The sequence below is a fragment of the Lygodium microphyllum genome, chromosome 21 (assembly GCF_053477565.2).
Source record: "Lygodium microphyllum isolate KBCC chromosome 21, Lygodium_microphyllum_v1.1.10, whole genome shotgun sequence".
NCBI classification, from domain to species: Eukaryota; Viridiplantae; Streptophyta; class Polypodiopsida; order Schizaeales; family Lygodiaceae; genus Lygodium; species Lygodium microphyllum.
Genome location: NC_141155.1, coordinates 72,223,599 through 72,233,849, shown reverse-complemented (window position 1 = coordinate 72,233,849; position 10,251 = coordinate 72,223,599).

Genomic DNA, 10,251 nt, shown 5'->3' with positions numbered 1-10,251 from the left:
ATTTCCGTTTTAAAGAATTCACTCTTTTCAGGATTTACATATAGTTGATTTTCTTTCAATAACTGAAAAACCAATGATAAATGCTCATAATGTTCTTTCTCATTTTGACTAAACACCAAAATATCATCAAAGAAGACAATTACACAATACTGATATTTCAAAAAGATACGGTTCATCATTCTACTAAAGGTAGCAGGTGCATTAGTCAATCCAAATGGCATGACCAAAAATTCGTAATGACCAAACTGTGTTCTGAATGCAGTCTTGAATATGTCAGACTTATCTAGTCTCACCTGATGATAACCGTCAATTTTACTAAATATAGCAGATCCTTGCAGTTTGTCCATAAGGTCATCAACTCTAGGAATGGGATACCTATTCTTTATAGTGATTTTATTTAAAGCTCGATAGTCAATGCACATACGATAAGTATTATTCTTTTTCTTTACTAACAGTACAGGTGCACCGTATGGAAAACTGCTAGGTCTAATCAATCCTCTATTTAGTAATTCCTCAACTTGACTCTGGATTTCTTTTTGCTCTATCTAGTTATGCCTATATGGTGCTTTGCAAGGTGGTTGTGTGCCAGGGATCAAATCTATCTTATGGTCTTCTGGACGTGAAGGAGGTAAACCTGGTGGTAGGTCTTCTGCAAAACAGTCCTTAAAATATGCAAGAAATTCCTTATGCCTAGGGTGTATATTATTTTCTTTTACTTGCAATTCATTCACCCAAATGAGATAGGATTTACTACTCTTGCGTAATGCACGTTTAGCTTGAGTATGCGAAAGCAGTGGAAAAACATTAGATGCATGCATACCATATAATATAATAGATTTTTCTTGAAAATTAATATTCATTGTGTGTGTGGAATAATCTATATCTGGGTTATGCTGGTGTCGCCAAGGCATACCTAAAATAATGTCACTCGACTGTAATGGAACAACTAAAAATTTTCTTCTTTCAGTGTATGAACCAATTTGAATCTCTAAGTCTTGCACTTCCTGTGTACCATTATACCTAGTGCCTAAAAATGCAGCTTTTATGCGATAATGCGTAGGTACGGTCTACAATTTCAATTCTTTTACCAATTTTGCTGAAATAAAATCATGAGTACTACCGTCATCATGCAAAATAGTCTTTTCCTTTCCATGCACCAAACATTTCATAGTCAATAAAGAATGTGGAGTAGGCATATCTTCATGTTCGTCTTCGTCCATGGCTCCAAGGTAGTTGATATGAGCTGGTGGCTTCTTTGAAGGACAATTTGCTGCTAGATGTCTAGGCTGGTGGCATTTATAGCATACTATTGGCTTGGCTTTGGTTACATTGTTTGCAATGGCGGGAAGTCTAGGTACATTTGGATTTGGCTGTGGAATAGGCTTAGGATTTTGATTTACATTGGATGGTAATGCAGGTGGTTTTGCCCAATTCTTGCGGAAAGATGATGAAGAGAAATGACCTGGATTAAATCTTCTAAAATTGGAATTGAATCGTTTAGATTCATAATTACCATTGGCTTGGAATTGTTGTGGTCGTCTGTCTCTACCGCGTAACTTATCCTCAGTGTCGTGAGCTAGTGAAATAGCGTCTTCAAGGGTAGCAGGCTTGAACATGTTAAACTTCAGCGTAGTAATGCCTAAGGAGTCCAGACATATACTTGCGCTTATGTGTCGCCTCTGGTACGTCTTCAAGCATGCGTAGCTAGAGGAGTGCATTCCAAAAACGCTCTGTATACTGAGGTATAGGCTCACGATCCTGTTGCTGGAGTAGATCCCATTGCTTGATAGCTTTCTCATGAAATTGCGGTGGAAGGAAATTCTGCATGAACTTCTTCTTGAAATCTTCCTAAGTAGCAGGACATTCTATGCTCTTACGTACTACAGTCCACCAAAGTGATGCTCTGTCTACCAAATGATTAGTAACACACTTGATTTTATCTTTTTCTGCATAGGTTTCCTCATGGAAATAGTCATCAAATTGACTAATGAATGCTAGAACAGTTTTTCCTTCTCGTATGCCATTGAAAGTACAAAATTTGAAACTTCGTTTACTTATCTTTGATTCCTTGCGAATGGTTTGAGCTTCAAGAGTGGCGTCGATGGTACGTCGAATCAAATCTTCAGCTTGAGGTTCTTCTTTGTCAGTAGATGCTCTTTGTAATTTTGCCAATTGCGCTTGCAATGCTTGCCTAGCCCTTCGTTCTTCTTCCAATTGCATCATGATTAAGTCCAACTTTTGCTCCATCGTAGGTTCAGGTAAGTCGTCTTCAACCATAAGATCATCCGTATGTGGTTCCGTCATCCTGAAAAACTCAAAAGACCTTTCTCACTCAAAATCAGGTTAGCGGGATGAGCGTAGCTCAAGTTCGGGGATACAAGGCTTATGTTTTTTTTTTTGTATTTCTTTCTCAATCTTCAAAAATTCTGTGATTTTTCCTTCTTCGTATGCTGAAAATGCTTCAGCAAACCTGCGTATGGGTAGAATACCTTCCAATGAACAACTTTGCAGTTCGGAGTTTCTGCGCAGGAACAGTCATTTTAGAAGTTTTGAGCACAAGTCAATTCTGACTCCAGTTGACTAGTCTGACTTGCAGAGTTGCAGACTTATGTGACTTGCAGACTTGCAGAACTTAGCTGACTTAATGAACTTGCAGAACTTGATCACAGATTATTTGCAGAACTTGACTTCTGTGGTGTGTGGCCTGAAGTTATTGACCAGAGATGACTTGCCTTACTTGATTGATTAAGCTTAGCGGAGGGGGGCTTATGAATCAGAAAACGGCGGATTTTGTGGGGGAGGGGGCGTTTTTTCGTCGCGCGAAAAAATCGGACATACTCCGAGACCACGATGATGAATTTTGAAGCTATTAAGCTTCTTTAAAGCTTATAAGCTTTAGTATTAAACTTTTGAAGAGATTAGATATGGAGTTTTCTCACTGTTTGCCCACGACTTGTTGATGGAGATGAAGGAGTAGTCCTCCGCCTGTACAGCCCGGGTCTTTCACGATCTGATGATAGAAACAGGGGTTCTTGATCGCCAGAAGTCTGCCTATATCGACGGTTCGCGACGAGATTGACCGTAGAGCCCGATCGTTCCAGGAGCTCCGCCTTTGCACGAGATGGGTAGCGATTGGAAGCTCTTGATCTCAGCTCCACTCTGATACCACTAATGCGCAGATCGGTCGTTGTATGCTCACGTAGTGAATCCCAGAAGGTCCCCAAGAACAATGAACTTTACTTTTTGCACAAGTTACAAGGTAAAAAGCATGAACGACAAGAGCACGAGACCAATGTTGAGATATCGAGCTCCACTCGTGATACGCCAGGGTGACCGTTGTGTATTTATGTCACCGACTTGTCAGTTGTTGCAGACGCGGTTGGTACACCGCCCATGAATAATAGCTACATGATAGCTATCCTTATCTACTCTAGTTCATGGCTCAGTTAGTATGCCACCTTAGTTAGTTGAGTTTGGTTTGAGACCCATATATAGGGTTCTTCTATTTCTTTGTATTAGAGTTCTTTTGGCTTACACAACTAAGAAGAGGAAAACTGTTTTCAGCCTCCACCTCTGTGTGTATTCCTCCATTGTGCAAGCAAGAAAGCTACAAGTGAGACTCCTTCCTTCTCTCCCACAATCTTGACATGGTATCAGAGCCTTGTTCGTGGTAAGGAGCTCAAGAAAGCAAGCCAATCTCGCGGTGTTCTGGTAAGAGGAGCAGTGTTGCTTTCATTTTCTGTTTTGGGAGCAGATCTCTGCAGGTAGCACAGCCGGAAAGTGCAGGAGTGCATTGTCTCAGGTTGAGACGCCCTTCGCGGTGAAGCAAGAGGGCAGAAATGGTTTTTTTGATTTGAGGCCATTTCGGGGCCTGTTTTTGAGGCGGAAGTTTTATGCACGCACTCAGGAAAAGGCCCAGTTTTATGCTGTGCAGCCACTGTTCTACAGGTCGGTGAATAGTTACTGTAAAAATTGCATTGTATGCTTATGCGCAAAGACATTGGGAGTTACAAAATCATCCCTGTTGCCTGTTGATGCAAAATCGTCACTAGGAAGTGACTGTGTGGTCAAATACCACTTTCGCCAGTTTTGCAGATTTTCCCTTGTGAGGGTGAAGCTGTGGTTTTTGCAGTGACTGAATTTTTTGCAGTCTTCTGTAATGGCATCTGATTCTCTTTCACAGATTGTCACTGAAAAGCTTGACAAGAACAACTTCCAAGCATGGAAGTTTAGAATGATGAATTTCTTTATGGGAAAAGGATATTGGGAATTTGCTGCAGGAAATGAAGAAGAACCAGTTCTTCCTGATGTTCCCAATCAACAGCAAATGTAGGCATTTAAAGCATGGCATGAGAGAGCCAGGAAAGTTATGTATTGGCTGTCTATCAGCATTTTAGACTCTATGATTGTGCATATTCAGGATGCAAGTACGCCAAAGGAGGCATGGGATACTTTGTCAAAAATGTATAGCACAAATACGCAAGCCAAGAAAATGCAGCTCAAGCAAGAGTTGCACAATGTGCAAAGAGAAAATATGAGCATCAACGACTACCACATGAAGGTGAAGAAGATTGCAGATGCACTTGCTTCCATTGGGTCACCAGTGGAAGATGATGATTTAGTTTCTGTGACCTTGAATGGTCTAGGAAAGGATTATGCACAGTTCCGAACATCCATTTCAGTTCGTGAAAGATTTCCTGATTTTGAGGAGTTGATTGCTCTTCTAATTTCTGAGGAACAGAGAAATGGTGGTGCATCTTCTTCAGGAGGAACTTCAAAAGAAGCTGTCTTCTACTCAAATGCTGGAAGAGGTAGAGGCAGAGGTAGAGGAGGCCGATTTGGAGGCCGTGGTAGAAATCAGAATATGCAGCAAACTCAAGAAAACCAGTCCTATGGAGGAGGACGTGGTAACTCTAGAGGCAGGGGGAGCCAAAGAGGTCGTGGTGGATGGCAAAGAGGTCAAAATGCAAATAGTAATGTTGAATGCTACTACTGTGGTAAAATGGGTCATATGGCTAAAGACTGCTATAAAAAGCAGAATGACATCATAAATGGAAAACTGCAACAAGGGAATTATGCATCTTCTAGCAGACAGGGTGATGACAGAAATGAGCATTTGTTCATCGTGCAGCACATGAACAATTCTGTGACAAGTGCAGAAGAAAGCAATGATGTATGGTATGTTGACTCAGGTGCATCAAACCACATGACAGGTCATGCAGAATGGATGGAGGATGCAAGGAAAATGGAAAAACCAGGATTTGTGGAGACTGGTGATGATACTACACATCCTATTGTGCAGATTGGAAAAATTCCCTTGTCTATGCAGGATGGGAAAAAGAAATACCCGTCCGATGTATTTCATGTCCCGAATATCACCAAGAATCTGGTTTCTGTCGGTCAAATGGTTGAGCAGGGCTTGCAGGTCAGATTTAATCCTCATGGATGCTTTGTTGAGGATATGAAAAATAAAGGTCGCTTGATAGCAAAAGGAAAGAAGAAGGGCAGAATGTTTACGTTGGATGCAGACATGTCTGAGTTGAGTGCAGCAATGTTTGCACATGGGACCGGTGTAGTTGCAGATATTGATATCTGGCATAAACGCATTGGTCATGTTAATGTACAGCGACTTAAATCAATGCAGGCCCAAAATATTGTTGCAGGATTGCCAAAATTCAAGGTTGCAGAAATGCATAAGGTATGTGAAGCCTGTCAGTTTGGAAAACAGGCAAGGAAACCATTTCCTAGACATGTTCAAGAGAGTGAGAAGCCATTGGAATTAATCCACTCTGATATGTGGACTACTAAAGCTGCATCTCTTGGAGGCTGTCATTATTTTGTCACTTTTATTGATGACTATAGCAGAAAAGTTTGGGTGTATTTTATGAAAAAGAAAAGTGAAGTTTTTGGGCATTTCAAAACCCTTAAAGCTATGGCTGAAAGAAATAGGTCTGCAAATAAAATGCCTAAGGTCAGATGGAGGGGGAGAGTACCTCTCAAATGAGTTTGCAAAGTTCTTGCAGGACCATGGCATAAAGCAGCAATATTCATGCAGTTATACCCCACAACAAAATGGAATTGCAGAAAGGAAAAACAGGCATATTGGAGAGGTATCTCGTGCCATGCTCAATGAAAAAGACTTGCCAGATTTTTATTGGGCTGAAGCAGTTGCTACAGCAGTCTACATAATGAACAGGACTCCCACTGCAGCAATACATGGAATGACTCCAGAGGAGAGGTATATTGGTAGGAAACCAGATATTTCTCATTTGAAAATTTTTGGTTGCATTGTCTATGTACATGTGCTAGATGAGCTGAGATCCAAGTTGGATCCAAAAGCTGAGAAGTGCATCTTTATTGGTTACTCTCTGCAGCAAAAAGGGTATAGATGCTATAACCCTTCTACTCGTAAGTTTACAGTGAGCAGAGATGTTTTTTTTGATGAGATGAGTAGCTGGTATAAACCAGTAAATGTGATTGATGATGTAGATGCACAAAATGGTAATGCTACACAGAATTCACAGCAGCAGTCACAAAATATTAGTGGACCTGGAGCGTCCTCTAGCAGTGGTTCACATTCTTCGCCATGGACAGGCAGATTGAGATCAGGAGAATCTTCTCAAAGCAATGCAGATAGTGGTATGCAGGTATCACGAAAAGGAAAAGAGAAGGTTGATCAGCACATGTTTGATGTGAATGCAGGTCACTCTTATGTGGATGGTGAATCCAGTGGCTCAGAACAGAGCATTGATGATGAGTTGGGTATTCCTTCTATTGTTACACCTTAAGTAAGGAAGACCAGGGATGTTTTGAGAGCACCCGGGAGTGAACCTACTTTGCACAGGTCTACGAGAGCTAGGTATCCTGTGGATAGGCTGAAATATGATGGATTTACAGCCATTCACTATGCATATATGGTCAAAGTGATACAAGAACCAGAACCCACATCTTTTGAGCAAGCCATGGGAAAAGAAAAATGGGAGAAAGCCATGGATGATGAAATGGATGCCTTGGAAGCAAATGCTACATGGGAATTGGTACCTTTGCCTAAAGGTAAAAATGCAATTGGCTGTAAGTGGGTTTATAAGGTGAAGCACAATGCAGATGGTTCTGTGAACAGATACAAGGCAATATTAGTAGTCAAGGGGTATGCACAAACATATGGCATTGACTATGAAGAAACATTCAGTCCGGTTGCAAGGATGGCAACCGTAAGAGCAGTCATTGCTATGGCTGCATCAAAGGGATGGTCTTTACATCAGATGGATGTAAAGAATGCCTTCTTGCATGGTGATTTGCAAGAAGAGGTCTATATGGAGCAGCCACCAGGTTATGTGCATGCTGTTCATCCTGAGTTTGTTTGCAGGTTGAAGAAAGCCTTGTATGGCTTGAAGCAAGCACCTAGAGCATGGTCTGACAAGATAGGACAGTATCTTGTCACTATTGGCTTTCAGATTTCCAAGGCAAATTTCTCACTTTATGTGAGAAAAACAGAGAAAGGTATTATGCTGCTTGCCATTTATGTTGATGATTTGATTATGACAGGTGACAGTGATGAAGATATCCTTCATGTGAAAATGCTATTGAAGCAAAAGTTTGAGATGAAGGATTTGGGAGAGCTGCGTTATTTCTTGGGCATTGAGGTGATTAGATCACCAAGTGGGATACAGCTCTTGCAGAGGCAGTATGGATTGGACATGCTGTCCAAATATGGGATGACAGGCTGTAAGCCTATTTCAGTTCCTTTGGAGCAGAATGTGAAGTTGAGCACAGATGTAGGTGAGCTTCTGGAAGACCCTACTATGTACAGACGCATTGTAGGAAGCTTGATTTATATGACTATTACCAGGCCAGATTTGAGCTATGCTGTTGGATTGGTAAGTCAGTTTATGCAGGCTCCAAGGAAATCGCATTTGGATGTGGCTAGACGCATACTCAGGTATGTGAAGTCCACATTGCAGTATGGACTATTTTATGAGACTGGGGTTCAGATACAGTTGCATGGATACACTGATGCTGATTGGGCTGGTAGCATTTCTGATAGATGATCTACCAGTGGATATGTGTTCTCTTTTGGGAGTGCTGCAGTCACTTGGAGCAGCAAGAAATAGCCTATAGTTGCCTTGTTGAGTACAGAGGCTGAGTACAGGGGTGCAGCAATGGCTACATGTGAGGTAGCTTGGTTGCATAAGCTACTTTATGATATGCATCAGGTTACAGATGGGCCAGTTGTCATTTATTGTGACAACATGAGTAGTATACACTTGGCAAATAACCCAGTCTATCATGCTAGAACAAAGCACATTGAGGTGCATTATCACTATGTGCGAGAGAGGGTTTTACTAGGTCTTATTGATCTAGTTTATGTTAGCACAGAGGATCAGGTAGCTGACATATTTACGAAGGCATTGGGCGCAGAGAAACTGCGCAAGTTCAGAGACCTGCTTGGTGTGCAGGAATTGGGATTGAGCTCGAGGGGGAGTGTTGAGATATCGAGCTCCACTCGTGATACGCCAGGGTGACCGTTGTGTATTTATGTCACCGACTTGTCAGTTGTTGCAGACGCGGTTGGTACACCGCCCATGAATAATAGCTACATGATAGCTATCCTTATCTACTCTAGTTCATGGCTCAGTTAGTATGCCACCTTAGTTAGTTGAGTTTGGTTTGAGACCCATATATAGGGTTCTTCTATTTCTTTGTATTAGAGTTCTTTTGGCTTACACAACTAAGAAGAGGAAAACTGTTTTCAGCCTCCACCTCTGTGTGTATTCCCCCATTGTGCAAGCAAGAAAGCTACAAGTGAGACTCCTTCCTTCTCTCCCACAATCTTGACAACCAATTGGGTTCAATCTCCCCCCATGCCTTGTGTGAGCGCTTCACAAAGCATGTATTTTATGTATATTTCTTCTTCATGCTCAATAATAGCCCAATTTACAAAAATATATCAAGCTTTTAGCTTTTGAGTTTGCTTTTACAAAAATAGGAATAAAGCTAATGGACGGTGCCCAAAGAGTCTGGCACGTCCAATACAATGTCCAAATAAAAATAACATATCCGTGCGCATAGGCGCATACAAAATAATAATAAATAATCGATGCCTCAATAGACATGACAAAATATAGGCGTGGCACCTATCAAAATATAATCCATAGATTGAATACTCGCTAGACTCCAATGCTTTCCTCCGCCACTGCTGCTATCTCTACACATCAACTGAAGCATTCACAATCGTTAGTAAAATAATACAATTAAACCGACAAAAGTGAATACCTAGCAGTCTTCAGCTACATAAATAAATCAACTGGTTAGAAATAAATCCTAACCTTAATTTATTACGAGTGCGCACTCTAAACTCATAAACGTTTATTAATTTAATATGTATTTTGCGAAATCACCCGCTATGGAATCACCCACGTGGAATCACCGACGTACACACTAAATTAATGAAACGCCCGAAAAGGACAGGCGTCCCTATCAACTTCTCGCACAAAGAATCCACTTTGTGTATGAGCCCCGGTCATCAAAGTTTACGGAATCCACCGTAAAACCTCACGGAATCCACTGTGAAATATGCCTCCTGGCATCACAATATGCCAAATGCACTATGCTATTCTCATTAAGCTACTCTTGCCAATGGCTATCCCACCACTGTAGCTCACAAAGTCTAGAACCACTCCTTTTATTTGCTATTCATGTAACTCTCCAAGTTGGCTTATCTACACTTACTAAAGCACTTATTTATTTCCTTTTATCACGATTAGATATTTCTCTCTCACATAGCTCTTAGAGGCAAAACTCTATTGGTCACAAGGACTTGGTATATGAATTTGCACGGTAATCCAGATTGTCATCAACAAATTGTGGTCATATAATAGTTGTTTACATTTGCATCTACCTCTCTAGTTATTGCCCCCACAAGTTGATGTCATAATCAAGCAATCTCCATATGAAATGTCAATTTTGTGCTCCTTCCTATAACTTTAGGTGATTGGAGTGCACTCTACCATTTGAGACAAGAGGTGATTGTTGTTTGTGATAAGTGAAATAGCTTCTCTATCTTCTAATCAGGTACACTTAACATGGTGTAAAGGGAATGACAACCAAGGTGGTCCTGTGACACTTGCAACCTATCAAGGCTTTTTGGTCCTTACTAACTAGTGTTTTCAGTTGGTTTGTAGGTACCAGGATCACCTCTTCACTATGTACTTTGTACCTTATTGTGAAAGTTGTAACCTTATCTCAACAATA